The sequence below is a fragment of the Haemaphysalis longicornis genome, unplaced genomic scaffold (assembly GCF_048455015.1).
Source record: "Haemaphysalis longicornis isolate Haplotype H1 unplaced genomic scaffold, Haemaphysalis longicornis Haplotype H1 scaffold_12, whole genome shotgun sequence".
Lineage (NCBI taxonomy): Eukaryota > Metazoa > Arthropoda > Arachnida > Ixodida > Ixodidae > Haemaphysalis > Haemaphysalis longicornis.
The window spans coordinates 95,430,183-95,446,059 of record NW_027526225.1 but is presented as its reverse complement, the minus strand read 5'-3'; the positions used below and the strand labels follow the sequence as shown (position 1 = coordinate 95,446,059).

The 15,877-nt window shown below is 49.8% G+C and overlaps 1 long non-coding RNA gene across 2 annotated transcripts; it reads left to right on the top strand.

Annotated features, from left to right (window-relative positions):
- The first annotated feature begins 254 nt into the window (after positions 1-254).
- Positions 255-14,985, top strand: LOC144162082 (uncharacterized). Of its 2 annotated transcripts, none has more exons than XR_013320598.1 (3): positions 255-739; positions 12,679-12,786; positions 14,652-14,985. It is a non-coding gene; the product is annotated as an uncharacterized LOC144162082 (long non-coding RNA). The 2 variants fall into 2 exon arrangements; XR_013320597.1 differs by having other exon boundaries at positions 257-739; positions 12,679-12,762.
- Positions 14,986-15,877: the final 892 nt, after the last annotated feature.

The following is a 15,877-nucleotide window of genomic DNA, read 5'->3' as shown; positions in this document are numbered from 1 at the left end:
CAGAATAATTCCAATATTTGAACGACTCTAGAACCTTTACCACTATATTACTCGTCCAACATACGACCCTCTTTCTCACTTTCGTCACGATAGAAAAACACCCGCGCAGACGTGAACCAAACACGCGACTACGTATAGCCGAAACTTTAGCTATGGAGCCACCGTGTTGAGCGAACAAACGGGGCCGTATAATTGCCTGACTGCGCTGCATTGTCCCGCTATCGTAACTATCAACTAGCCCCCAGTGGTGCTGTGGAGAGTAACACACGTTAGCCGAAATAAACTGATAGCGATAACGCAAGCGCTGTGATTAGCCACCACCCTTCTTCGCATCAGCAAAGTCGCGCATGCGCAGACCGAGCCTATTTTGCTTCAGTCGCCCTTACCGTGCTGGGCGTGAATATCGTGCTGCTGTATGCTTCGTTTAGTTTTGTACGCGCCTGTAGATTTCGGAAAGCCCCGAGCAGCTTGAGGGGACGTCTTGTCAGCGACCAGCGGAGTGTCACCTTGACTCGGACGGGCTGCTCAACGAACGAACCTCCCGCTGGACTCTAGAGGTTAGGGTGCAAGGCGGCTTATGCGAGACAAAGTGCATCGGCAGTGGAGTGTGGGAATCGACGCCTCTGCAGTGTGCATTCGGCAACCATCGGCAGTGGAACTGGAAACATCTGTGGCGGCCCCCGTGACATCCTGTCGTTAACCGAGGACGCCCAAAGCATCGCCGTCTTCAGGCTTCCAGGTAGGTGATACCTTTTAGCGCGCACACGATTGTCGCAAGAGGTGTTTCTTTTAAGCTACTGCGCACCCATACGCGTTGTGCGCGCCTGAAAGCCTATTCCGTGGAATGCGTGCTTGATTCGTCAGCGCCCCTTCACGGGGGACCTTGAGTAATCTTGGCGACGGTATTGGCGACACCGCGGACTCCGAGCCCCCAAAAGTAGGTTGTAATCTACCGTGACGACGTGTGTAGAGGTGGAGGCGCCGCGGGTAAGAAACCACGAATGGTGGCGGCCGGATTTGCGGTCAATCTCCGGCCGATGGGCTCCCTGTCTGTTTACAAAGCAGGGAGTTCCCGGGCCTCTTCTGGTATTAGGGTAAGGCTGCTGAAGAAAGTACCCCCGTTTCCTGGTCTATACTCTAGCGGATTGTACTTTCTAACGCCCCACACCCCCGAAAGGGGCTGCACCGAAGTATCTTTTCTCCCTTTGTCAACCTCTAGCTTTCCTCAAGCGGATAATTACTCCCGATGTCTTGCCATACAATCCCTCAATCCCTCCTGCATCGCAGTCAGTCTTCTTGATTGCAAAATATCTTGAAGCTGTAATTGAAACATCGTATAAAGCTATAAAACAAAGGACTGATGAAGTCCTTGTCGAGGTAAACGAGAAACACCAGGCCATAAAGCTCCTAGCACAAACTCGAATGTTTGATCTGGACATCAGGGTCACACCCCACCGGAGCCTCAACTGCTCGCAGGGTGTGATCTCTGAGCCAGTTGTGCTGAACGATACAGATGCGGACTCCTTGAGGGCTTGAAGGATCTCCTTGAAGGATCTCCTTGAAGGAGCATGGTGTCACGGCCGTGAGGCGCATCACCATCTGCAGAGACAAGAAAATTCCCACCCAGACATCATCCTGACCTCTGACCGTTCGGCACTTCCACAATATATAAATTATGCATGATTTATCCGGTGCTCGATCCGTCCTTACATGCCGAACCCACGGCAGTGCCAGCGGTTCGGGCACTGTATAAACTCTTGCCGTGGCCGAACAACCTGCGCAAAATGCTCGGGTGGCACAAGATCACCCCACTGACAATTGTACATTCGACACTCTTTTTTGTGGGAACTACCGGGGACTACCTGAAAAAGTACAATTCGAAAAGAAGATATTAACATCAAGATGACCGAGAACATCACCTTCCCAGAGGCTGGAAAGAGGTTCGCCTCTTTCCCTCCGGGGAAGTACGCCAACGCAGCTTGCCGGGGGGTGGAGCGGCGTCTGGTTTCGGCGACGACCCAGGTCAGCGTATCTGATCTAAGCCCGCCCCTGCCCGCCGCTGGGTTGTCTACAGCAGCCCAAGCCGTCACCACACCACTTGCTGAGTCAGCAGCGGGTTTGGAGTCAACAGTCCCTGTCGGGACCGATGCCGCTCCTGTCCCTTCTTCCCGGCCTCCAGTACACTGGATGCTGCCCATCTGCTGTACTGGATGCTGCTGTACTGGATGCTGTACTGCATGGAGCCCATCCAGTACACTGGATGGGCACTGGGGGCCCCGCATGGGTTCCCACCCCCGCCGCCGCACCGCCCGTGCCGCCTGTGGCGTTCCTGAGCCCTCGGCGGGTGCGGCTCCAGCAAAGGGCACATTAAAGGGTGCTAAATACAAGGGGCCCGGTCCGACGGGCATCGCTAGGACATCCGACGACGAGATGGACGTTGAACCGTTCTTGCCAGCGACGCAGGGAAAGGAACGGGTCCCTTCGTCAAACCCCACAGAGAAGCCAGAAAAAACCCCTCCGAGAATAACAGCCCCGAAAGACCTTACATAATTTATCCCACTCTAGTAGCTCTGAACACTCAAAATGGGAAGAGAAAATATTTTTCAATGGAACTGCAGAAGCCTTCTTAATATTCTTGACGATGAGTTCGAGATTTTGCATGCTAATCAGCCAAGTGTAATTCGTGTCCAAGAAACACATCAGAATTCCAATAACACAAATTTCTTGAATAGTTATATGGCATTCAGGTTCCGCCACGAATAATTCGAATTACGCGCCACCGCGACGGCAGCATGGTGCTTCGCCCCCGGCTAGAGAAACGCTCCCGCTGCCTACGCACGAGGCTGCTTCGCCTCTGGAAAGAGAAGAACGGAAAGAGGGGCTGAATTGAGCAAAAGCAATCTAAAACACCAATAACGAATCTTTTTGTAAGAAGTTTCTTTCAGGACTACGTCGAAGTGGACGCCAGATCAGGGTAGGGGTGCGCTGACGGATGGGTTAGACGCGCAAAACCTGTCTCTGCCAAAGACCACGGGGAAGGGGCGAAGTATACGTGAAAAGGAGGCGTTACACTACATTCACCTGTTACACAAAAAAGTGCTGGCTTACGCATTCAAGGATTACAGGCGAGCTTATCAATCGCTGACTTTTTCACGACACTAATTGCTGACATGCTCTACTGCTCCTCCATGGTATTGCGCAATTTCTGTTCTACACTCTCGTTAGTTCGAACTTTCATTATTTCGAACTTCGTGGCGGCCTCTTGCAGTTTTAATTAACGAGCTTTTACTGTAATTGTTCGATCTTCTGAATCTGGGCCCTCTTACCGATGCGGTGGACGCGTTCGATGTCACCGGCTTGTACCTCGAGGTGCGTGGAAAAACTTCTTGAACTGTATCTCCTAGCCTTCCTTGTCGGTGTCAAGAAGGCGTTTAACGATTAGGTGGTTTCTCGTCATCCTGTTATCGGTGTGATCTACTGAATCAACAAGTTCTTCATCTATGGGAGCGTAAAATCGCAATCACCGACCAAATCAGAATAAAATGTTCGACGTTCCGTAGCTCCTACAAAGAACCCGTAAGGGGTTCCGATACGTCACATTTTAGGGGCGAAGCTCCTCTTGCTCGGTCCCTGTCTCGTCCCTCGTTGCTGCTGTACACGGCACCACGATGATGATTGTGGCAGGATCCCCCTAGGGATTGGCCAACCAAAGATTGGCTGAAGAGGTCAAGACGTTCATCGCGTTTGTTGCTACCCAACAAGGAGGAGACGAAGAAGAAGAGGTTGTCGTTCGTCGCCTGCGAGCTCAAGACACGTACCGGGGGTACGCGACCCAAGACGCTCTGCAGAAGGCGACGGCCAAGGTGGCTAAAATGTCACACACCAAATTCGCCAACTTACTCATGGAGATTCTCATCGCCCCAAACAAGCCCTATATAATCACCACAAACATCGACGTCGTCGACGGGCTTGTCAACGGAGTGGTGGGAAGTCTCAAGCTTTGCGAGTGAGGAGTGGTGGTCTTGCCGCGGCGGCGCCCGGTTTCGATCCTTCGACTCTCTGGCCGCGACGGGAGGTACGTTGCGCAATTCCCACTGCGCTACAAACCGAGACGCGAGCATGGCTACGAACGTGCCGTATGTCCCCAGCACGGGGCACCTTGAGCAATCTTGGTGACGGTTCTGGCGATACCGCGGACCCCGAGCCCCCAAACATAAGCTGTATCCAACCGTGGCGATGTGTTTATAGGTGGAGGGTTAGAAACCATGAACGGTAGCCGTCGGAGCCCAGGTCAAGCTCCGGCGGATGGGCTCCCTGTTTGTTCACCAGGCAGGGAGCTCCGGGACCTCTTTGACTACCAGGGTAAGGTCAAAGAAGAAAGTACCCCCGTCTCCCTGCTTTCCAATGTATCATATGGCATTTTCCAAACCCCCCTCCAAACGTGATCGGCCCCCGAAAAGGGGCCGCACCGAAGCTTCATTCCCACCCTTGCCAACAATTGCATCCCAAAAGCCAGATAACTATCCGCGCTTCTTGATTGTTGAATCTCTTGACAAGTCAAATCCTATCTCCTCCCAGTCAGTGTTTCTTATCACCAAATTCCTTGAAGGCATCCTTGGCAAGTCTTCCCAAGCCAAGAAACTGAGAACCAGCGAAGTTCTGGTCGAGGTGAACAGTCACCAGCAAGCCACAAGCCTCCTTACCCAGAATCGCATGGCAGATCTGGACATCAGAGTTACACCCCACCGTAGCCTCAATAGCTCTCAGGGTTTGATTTCTGAGCCAGATCTGATAAATGAGACGGAAGCCGATCTGCTCGAAGGTCTGAAAGGCGAGGGCGTGACGGCAGTGAGGCGCATCACCATGCGGCGAGATGATAAGCAAATCGTGACAAAGCATATAATCTTGACATTTGACCGTTCCACACTCCCCGAATCCATCAAAGCGGGTTTCATTCATTGTTCTGTCCGGCCTTACATCCCGTACCCCCGGCGCTGTTTCAACTGCCAACGGTTCGGGCATGGCACCACCTCCTGTCGTGGCAAAACAACGTGTGCAAAATGTTCATCTCAAGATCATGATACAGATAACTGCCAGGCTCAACAATTAATGTGCAGCAACTGTCATGGACCTCATGCTGCGTTCTCCCGCACGTGTGAAAGGTTCCAGAGGAACAAGAAAATAATCAACCTCAAAATCACTGAAAACATCACCTTCCCAGAGGCGCGGAAGAGGTTCGCCTCCTTCCCTCTGGGCAGGTACGCCGACGCAGCTCGCCGGGGGGCGGAGCGGCGTCTGGTTTCCACAGGGACGCAGTTCAGCGAGTCTGACCTGGTCCCTCCTCCGCCCCCCCCCCCCTGGGTTGCCTCTGGCAGCCCAACCCGCCACCACGCCGCTTGCTGAGGCAGCAGCGGTTGTGGTGGCAACCTCTCCCGTCGGGACCGGTGCCGCTCCCGTCCCTGCCTCCCCGTCCACCAGTGCGTTGGAGAGTGCCATGGACACCACGGGCCCCGTACCGGCTTCCACCGCCACCGCACCGCCCGTGCCACTTCTGGTGCCCCCGACACCTGCGGCGGTGGCGGGTCAAACGAAGGGCCCCCGAAGGGGGGCCAACTCTGGGGGGCCAGGTTCGACGGGCACACCCAGGACATCGGACGATGAGATGGACGTCGTGCCGTTCTTGCCTGCGGTGCACCGCAAGGAACGCGTCCCGACGCCAAAGCCTCCCGACAAGCCAAAAAAGGCGAGAGTCACAGCACCGAAAGACGACACATAAACAAACACACACACTCCAGTAGCTCTCACACTAAATAATGCGAAGAGAAAACATAATTCAATGGAACTGTAGAGGCCTTCTTAAAAATCTTGACGATGTATATGAAATACTGCATGCTAATCAGCTAAGTGTAATGTGTGTTCAGGAAACACATTTGAATTCCAAGCACACAAATTTCTTGAATAGTTACATGGTCTTCAGAAAGGACAGGGATGGCTGAACACACTCTTCTGGCGGTGTGGCCATAATCGTCCGGAAATCCTTAGCGTGCCACCCTGTCACTTTAAACACTATCCTTGAGGCTGTAGCAATATGCTTAATAATATTTAATAGGTTGATAACGGTATGCTCTATATACATTCCTTCTAATGTTACACTTTTGAGCTCTGACATCGAGGCGCTGGTTGACCAGCTGCCCGAACCATACATTCTAACAGGCGACCTTAATGCTCACAATTCTCTTTGGGGCTCTTCTCGTACAGATGCCCGGGGTCGCCTGATAGAGAGGTTTCTTACATCCTCTGGAGCATGCCTTTTCAACAATAAACAGCCTACATATCATAACATAGGACACAACACATACTCATGTCTTGACTTGGTTATTGGCTCTGCCGTTCTCTTTCCTCTTCTCGAGTGGGGTGTGGGAACTGACCCATATGGCAGTGACCACTTCCCCACCTCACTTACATATATAGGTAAAGGCCCAAGTACTTCATATTCCCATAATATGTTCAATGAAGCACGAGCTAACTGGAACACATTTACAGAGACATCGAAACTACACTACACAACTATAAGACACCTACACGTAGAAGAAGCCGCAGAACTCCTCACGGCGCACATCCTCGACCCCGCCGAAAGGTCCATTCCCCACGCCTCTGGTGCCCCGCGCAACCAGCGGAGGCCGTGGTGGAATGAGTACTGTAGGCGGGCGCGAGAGGCCCAGAACAAGGCGTGGGGTATCCTCCGTCGGTACACCAAGTCGGGAAACCTCCTCTTGTTCAAACGGGCCAAGGCATTCGGAAAACGTGTGCGCCGTGAGGCAAAACGAGAGAGTTGGCACACCTTCCTCACTTCCATCAACTCATACACTGACACACACAAAGTCTGGGCACGAATACGAAAACTAAAAGGACAAAAGACACACAGCCTGCCCCTGGTTAGTACAACAGGGGACACACTGGAAGACCAGGCTAACACACTTGCACAACACTTCGAACACGTGTCCAGTTCGGCACACTACACAAACACTTTCATGAAACACAAAACATTTGCGGAAAAGAAGTCCCTGCGTGATTACAACAAGTCGCACACTTCTTACAATTCTCCTTTTTCAATTCATGAGCTGAAGGCAGCCCTGTCAACATGTAAGCCGTCAGCTCCAGGTGCAGACAAAATCACATACACTATGATACAACATAGATTCCCCCTGTGCCGGACTTGCGGTGTGCGCGAGACTGTAAATCACTTGCTCTGCGTCTGCCCTCGATACGCTGCTGCGCGAAAAACTGCAGCGAGCTCCCTCTCTCGTGTACGTCATGGAGGCAGCCTCGAACTTTTTCATTTTCTTGGGCCCTGGGCCAATAGTGCTGACAGTACCTTAGGTACAAAAGTTCTGCTCCAGTTCCTACGAGAGACTGAACTGGACAAATCTCTCTAGATCAGAGACAGAGCAAGTGTGTCACGATATCTTCTCTTTCGCACTGTGGCTTTCATCTATTTATTTTTCTTGGGATGGTGTTGTTACGTTTTTTCCCGTCGTTTACTTTTCATTTTGTTTGAGCGTTTCCATTAACGATTTTCTTTCCAATTGTATTTTTTTGTCCGGACTCTGTTGGCAGCAATCTCTTGTTATTCTTGTCCTTTTTTATTTCTTTTTTTTAACGCTTCGTTTGTCTTCTTCCTACTGTAACCCTGATTGATGTCTGATATGCACCACTCATCAACGTAGTCACCCCCCATCTCGTGTAGAAAGCCCTGTCCCTAGCAGGGCTGACCTCACCAGTTCACATTAAAGAGCATTCTCTCTCTCTCTCTCTCTCTCTACACTCAGACACCCTTGAAACACTTCTACATCTATTCAATAACATATGGCTTTCGGGGCACATTCCTCGCTCTTGGAGGGAGGCCATAGTAGTGGCTTTTCTGAAGGAAGGGAAGGACCCTTCCTCTCCCGCTAGCTATCGCCCCATTGCCCTGAAAAGCTGCCTGTGTAAGCTCTTCGAAAAGATGATAAACAGGAGACTCGTGTACTTCTTAGAGTACAACGGTCTTCTCGAGAGCTGCCAGGCTGGCTTTAGGGCGGGGCGATCTACGAACGATCAACTAGTTGCGTTAGAGTCATATATTAAAGATGCTTTCCTCCATAGGCAGTACTGTATGACAGTATTCTTTGATCTTGAAAAGGCGTACGACACTGCTTGGAGGTACGGCATCCTCAGCGATTTGAAGTCCTTTGGTATGTCGAGTAACATGCGGAACATGCTTGCCAGTTACCTCCCTGAAAGAACGTTTCGCGTGCGAGTTGGAACTGCACTCTCTAGAGTTCATGTGCAGGAAAACGGTGTTCCGCAAGGTGAAGTTTTGAGTTGCACTTTGTTTATTGTAAAAATGAACTCTCTTTGGAAGGCTCTGCCACCAACCATTTCCTGCTCAATCTATGTAGACGACGTGCAATTATCCTGTAAGTCTTGTAACCTGTCTATCTGCGAGCGCCAAGTCCAGCTTGGTGTTAACAAGCTAGCTGGCTGGGCAGATAGCAACGGTTTTAAATTTAATCCAGTGAAGTGTACTTGTGTTTTGTTTTCGAAAAGGCGTGGCATGCGGCCGGATCCAGACATCAAACTCAATGGTGTCTCAATTCCAGTCAGAAATGAACACAAGTTTTTAGGTGTAGTCCCTGATGAAAAGCTCTCGTTCATTCCACATATAAAACAACTTAAACATAAATGCTTAAAGGCCATGAATATACTCAAGGTTCTCTCCCACTCTTCATATGGTGCTGATAAACAACTTCTTTTACGCGTTTTTACTAGCCTGATAGGTTCACGTTTAGACTATGGAAGTGTTGTTTATGGGTCAGCAAGTAAGACATCGCTCAAAATGCTGGACACAGTGCTTCATCTGGGGCTCCGGCTGGCATGTGGCGCTTTCTGGACAAGCCCGGTCGAAAGCCTATATGTGGAGTGTAATAAGTGGAACCTACAACGTCAGCGAGCATACACAGATCTCCTTTTTGCTTTTAAAATTTTATCTATGCCACACCATCCTTTTAAATCTGCTTTTTATGATACGTCTATGACTGCACTACTCCTAAACCGACCATCGTTCTCTGCGCCCTTCTCCTACAGAGTTAGAGAGGAAGCGTCAGAGCTTTCTGTCTCCTTTTTAGACACCATACAAAGTTCTCAAACAGATTTTATAGCACCATGGCATCTCCGCCCTGTCTTATACGACACATCTTTCACGCATGTAGATAAAAACCGAGCTCCCACATGTGCAATTCTGCAGCACTTCTTGTATTTGCAGCAGAAGTATCAATTTTCTGAATTTTATATGGACGCCTCTAAAACTGCCAACTCTGTGTCCTGCGCGGCGCATGGGCCCGGCCTTAATGTCACTAGAACTCTTAATAGTAATACCAGTATCTTTACGGCAGAGGCTTATGGTGTACTTCATGTTGTTAATTATATCCTTCAAAGTCACATCCCACAATCCATTATATATAGAGACTCCCTCAGTGTCGTGCGGGCGTTATCGTCAAAAAGCCTTCAAAAAATCACGTTGTAAATCTAATCGTCAAGGGTATTATGTCTGTGTATGTCCACAAATTTGAACTAGTCCTTTGCTGGGTCCCTGGCCACTGTGGTATAGCCGGGAACGAAGCAGCGGATCGAATGGCTGCTGCTGCTACACTCTTGAATACAGTAGACATAACCACATTACCCTACACCGACGTGAAACCACACATCAGACAACAACTTCGCAAAACATGGCAAACACACTGGAGTGAACAAACAGACAACAAGTTACACGTAATAAAACCACACTTGGGACCATACACCACCGACACACGTAATAGATACACTGAAGTCGCCTTGGCCAGATTACGGATAGGGCACACACATGCAACGCACTCGCACCTTCTCACTGCATCTCCAAGACCTCTGTGCAGCAGGTGCGGAGAGGCCCTATCCGTGATCCACATCCTCATACAATGTAAGGCACTTCACACAACACGACACAAACACTTCAGAGAACTCTACAGACAACATATCCCACTACATCCATCGCTGTTTCTAGGTGACGATGCCAGTGTTTCTGTGAAACGTGTGTTTGATTATTTGTCAGACGTTAAGTTTTTAAACCTCATTTCCTATCACGCATAATCAAATCTGGCCCTATACACCAGCCATCACCATTATCTTTAACTGATTTTACTATGTTCGGTTGACACTTTTTTTGTACCTACCTTTTTGTGGTAACCACTTCACTGCATTAAATAAACTTTTATCTGGCGCTCTTTGCCCTTAGTCGGCCTTGCGCCATGAAAAACCCAACCATCATCATCGTGCCTTATGTCCTTCATTCATTCAGATGGTGCGCGCCGTCAAGAAGACCTATAACAATGTTTAACGGTTTCACCGATAAGCATATTAGCTTCGCCCCTCTCATCATCATTCACTTCGGGGAGATGGCGGGATTTTTTTTTATTTTGACTTGGTCAGTGGCTATGACTTTACACTCCCAAATATGACCCATAACTAGACGAAGTTTCGTCGAACACTTGACTAATGGCGTGTTCGGTTGGGCGTTTACGAGCGCTCCGGAGTGCTCTGAAAAGTGGCCGCGCCTTCGGTTGGTAGAATTCGAGCGCTCGATCTACCTTCGGTTGGTTCTTTCGGAGCGTTAGCCTCCGACTCGGAGCACTCCCGACCGTTCTGACTTCGAAGTGAGAGCCTGGCGCGATCTGGCCGGTAGGACGGGTCACGTGACACAAAACGCCGCTGTTTACCTGGTGGCTTCCCGCGCTGGCTGCACGCTGGCGCTACAGGCACTACAGGCGCGCTGCTCCGAGATCGCCGATGCATTCGGTTGGCACGCTGCCTCTCGCGCTCTGATTGGGAGCCGCCTTGGCATCTGGCGACTCCAAGCCAGAGGACCGGAGCGGCCAACCGAATACGCCATAAGTTCATTTCCTTTGTTATGCTTGATTTTACTTCACGTACTGAGTTACGTGCATCTTCGCACTTTGACACAATTTGCGCCAACTTTTTCAAATCCCTCTCAATTTCATGAATTTTGGTATTATTGCTGGTAATTTGGTGTCTTGTTTCTGTCAGGGTGGCTGTGGTTTCACCATGAATTTCTTTCATTAAAGCTAGAACATTAAGATTAGGTTTGCTTCAGCGCCGCCTGTGCAGAGTAGGAAGAGGGAAAGGCCTGTGCTTAGCAGATAGGTCTCGGACTAACAAAGCTTGGCAAGTTAGACAAACCATTCAAACGAGACCTTGGGTAACTTGTGTGCTCACGGTAGGAAACAAATGACCCATACCACTGCTCTGGATTCAAAACACAACTAGAGACAGCTGGGATACGCGGCCAGCAGTATGTAAGAGATACAGTTCGGAAAAGATGGAAAGGCTAAATTCCTACCTAGAACAACGAGAACCAGGACTTAGCAATGCCCACATGGTATGAATGAAGGTTTCCTTCAAGCCACTTGCTGGGAGGAGGGAATAAAGTGCTGTCTGGCACGACAGCGCAAAGTGTTTCTTTGAATGAGGCCCCACAAGCGTTATTCAGACTGAAAGAGCGTCGGATGAGCCGGGGGAAATATGCGGACAGCGAGGAGATTATGCGGAGTTATTTCCTTATAGCGAAACAAGCTGTCTCGGGCCGATCGGACTTCGTGCAAGAGGACGGGGCTTGGGCCTGCTCGGACAGTGAGCTCTCGAACTTCTTTTTGCGCTGCCTGCTTGCCCCCCAGCCCAGTACGGGCAGAAGTGCAGACCAGCTCGACTGAGTCGATCGGTAGGTGATTTTCAAGAAGAATTTCGAGTACCTAAGGAGAGATGGCCCCTCTGAGAATGATTTTATGTGTGTTTTCGAATGAGAGATCACGATTGGGATAGGGGGGGATGGGGGTTGAGGCTGCTTTAGTGCTAGGGTGATTGCCCTGCCTCCGCTGTCTGGATGCGTATTGTGAGGGAGGTGAGGGGTGCGGAGTCCATGCTCGTTCATCCCTCCGTGATTGGTTGTGCATACTGCGGGGAAGAGGAGGGCGGATGAGGGAGACTTTAGGATCACTTATCAGTGGATCACGCAGATTTAATGCATGCATAACCTGTCGACCAGTAGGTGTGGTCGATAGGCATTTAAGTTGAACGAGTCTATGGGGTTCGAGTTAATTCTTCTGCAGTGTTGTATATGCCCAAGTGTTCCAATCTAACAGTGGGAGGAGTGTGTGAACTAACGCTCACCCGTTGCTTGTTTAGAGCAACAACCGTGTTGTCGGCCTTCAGCCAATCAGGGGTCCCTCGGAGGGGCCACAACTCGGAGTGCCGCTACATGATAGTACCACTTTCTAGTTTTCTGTCTGTGGCCTAGCGTTCTGCCGGTTTATCCCCGTAAGTTGTCGGTCAGATGCTCTCATCCTTGTCCTAGTCTTGTGAGATACACATCTCAGTGGCAGTAGTACTACCCCATCTAGATGTGTGTCCTGTTTTGATACCATTGCACGTTCTGTATTCAGCTGATCGTTAAACGGCGATTAATACCTGTGCAGGCCATTTGAATTATTTTAATTTCATTCCGGTTTCATTTATTTAACATTTCCACCGTAAAGAGCATTGTGTATGGCCTGTGAACTATGCAGCAGGGGCCGTATTGTTTTGTTGCAGGGTCTTGCAGCCATTTGCCCGACCCACTTCCTCTGCCCCGCCCCGTGGTCACCGGAACGGCCCTGGAGCTCCAGCTTCGGCATGGTATTATTGCTGGTATTATTGCTGGTAATGTGGTGTCTCGTTTCTGTCAGAGTGGCTGTGGTTTCGCCATGAATTTCTTTCATGAAAGCTGGAACATCATCGATCTTAGGAATAAGGTTTGCTTCAACGCCGCCTGTGCTTAGCAGATAGGTCTCGGGCTAACAAAGCTTGGCAAGTTAGACAAACCATTCAAACGAGCCCTTGGGTAACTCGTGTGCTCACGGTAGTAAACAAATGAACCATAGAACTGTTCTGGATTCAAAACACAACTAGAGACAGGTGGGATACGCGGCCAGCAGTATGCAAGAGATACAGTTCGGAAAAGATGGAAAGGCTAAATTTCTACCTGGACCAACAAGAACCAGGACTTAGAAATGCCCACATGGTCATTTCCTTTGTTATGCTTGATTTACTTCATGTACTGAGTTACGTGCATCTTTGCACTTTGACATAATTTGCGCCAACTTTTTCAAATCCCTCTCAATTTCATGAGTTTTGGTATTATCGCTGGTAATGTGGTGTCTCGTTTCTGTCAGGGTGCCTGTGGTTTCACCATAAATTTCTTTCATTAAAGCTGGAACATCATCGATCTTAGGATTGGGGGTTGCTTCAACGCCGCCTGTGCAGAGTAGGAACAGGGAAAGGCCTGTGCTTAGCAGATAGGTCGGGTCTGCTAGAACAACGAGAACCAGGACTTAGCAATGCCCACATGGTATGAATGGAGGTTTCTTTCAAGCCACGTGCGGGAGGAGGAGGAGTGCTGTCTGGCACGACAGGGCGAAGTGTTTCTTTGAATGAGGCCCCACAAGCGTTATTCAGACTGAAAGAGCGTCGGATGAGCCAGGGGGAATATGCGAACGGAGAGAAGATTATGCGCAGTTATTTCCTTATAGCGAAACAAGCTGTCTCGGGCCGATCGGACTTCGTGCAAGGGGACGGGGCTTGGGCCTGCTCGAACAGTGAGCTCTCGAACTGCTTTTTTCGCTGCCTGCTTGCCCCCAGCCCAGTATAGGCAGAAGTGCAGACCAGCTCGACGGAGTCGATCGGTAGGCGATTTTCAAGAAGAATTTGGAGCACCTAAGGAGAGATGGCTCCTCTGAGAATGATTTTATAGGTGCTTTCCAATGAGAGATCACGATTGGGATGGGGGGGGGGTTGCAGCTGCTTTAGTGCTAGGGCGATTGCCCTGCCTCCGCTGTCTGGATGCGTATTGTGAGGGGTGTGGCGTCCATGCTCTTTCATCCCTCCGTGATTGGTTGTGCATACTGCGGGGAAGAGGAGGCCGGGTGAGGGAGACTTTAGGATCACTTATCAGTGGATCACTCAGATTTAATGCATGCATAACCTGTCGACCAGTAGGTGTGATAGGCGTTTAAGTTGAACGAGTCTATGGGGTTCTGTTAATTCTTCTGCAGTGTTGTATATGCCTAGGTGTTCCAATCTAACAGTGGGAGGAGTGTGTGAACTAACGCCACCCGTTGCTTTTTTAGAGCAACAACCGTGTTGTCGGCCTTCAGCCAATCAGGGGTCCCTCGGAGGGGCCACAACTCGTAGTGCCGCTACATGATAGTACCTCTTTCTAGTGTTCTGTCTGTGGCCTAGCGTTCTGTCGGTTTATCCCCGTAAGTTGTCGGTCAGATGCTCTCATCCTCGTCCTGTGAGATACACATCTCAGTAGCAGTAGTACTGCCTCATCTAGATGTGTGTCCTGTTTTGATACCATTGCACGTTCTGTATTGAGCTGATCGTTAAACGGCGATTAATACCTGTGCAGGCCATTTGAATTATTTTAATTATATCCCGGTTTCATTTATTTAACATTTCTATCGTAAAGAGCATTGTGTATGGCCTGTGAACTATGCAGCAGGGGCCGTATTGTTTTGTTGCAGGGTCTTGCAGCCATTTGCCCGACCCACGTCCTCTGCCCCGCCCCGTGGTCACCGGAACGGCCCTGGACCTCCAGCTTCGGCATGGTGGAGATCGACATCCCCGAGCGCTTCTGGGGGCACTGACCGCCATCATCAGTGGAACACAGCCTGTGTACTCCCCGAGAAGGCCATACACCTCTGCCCGCTGCTGAAACGTTACTTACCAGCCAAAGCGTTCCCCGGTTGTCAAGCATCGCGCTGTTTCATTAATGGTTCATTCACACTCATGTAAATAGGAATCTATGGGAGGGAAACGGACAGTCTCATGATGGACTAGAAAATAAAAACGTGTATATTCGTCAAACCATGTGTGTGATGTGTGTTTTCACGTATTTTGCTTTCAATTTACTGTAGAATTCAATACACGTGTGTGCATACTCACGGCTGTTAACTGGAACGTTTCCAAGAAGCTCCTCTTATTTCAATGTAAAATTCGCTGTAAAGCTGGCTTTGCTTTGCTTTCACTCTGCCAGCTAGCTTGCTTTCCGTTCAGGCTGCGAAAGGTTGCAGGCTGCTAACACGAAGACAAGCTAGCTTGGTTTCCTTTCATTCTACCTAGCTTCGCGTTCACTTTGCCAGCTAGCTAGCTTGCTTCGGTTCTACCACCTTTGCTTTTGCTCTGGCAGCTGGCTAGGGAATCTTTCGACGTTAAGGCTGCGAATACAAAGACAAGAACAAATTATCACTGAACAATTAAGCTTTTATTTCAAATCCAAAATTCGCCGGCGATCCGTCCAGGTGTAGTCAGGAAGCCCAGGAACACAGTGGCACTGCGAATTGTGACATAAAAATCATAACGTAAGCATTCCTTGCGAAGTACTTCAACGCACTACAAAAAAGGCAAGGTCCACTGCACTAAAACCTGTGCATCGATTGAGCCTTCCGGCCAGTAGGGAGCGGTTAATATAGTGATAACCTAGCAGAGAAAATGGTTGTCCTAGGTGCTCTAAGCATTCAGGTGCACGAGGAAAACTACGCACTGCCAGCAGCAGGCGGAAAGGCTGGCGAGCGGGGAAGTGCAGGAACGAGCAATAGGGAAGTCATTAAAGGTCAAGACAATAACGCCAGGCTCGAAGAGGACCTTACGCGTATCCAACAGATGTCGGATTAGGTTACGCGCGAAAATGTAGCCTTAAATAAACAAATACCCCGTATAAACGTATAAAGCACAAGCCCGCCGACAAAGC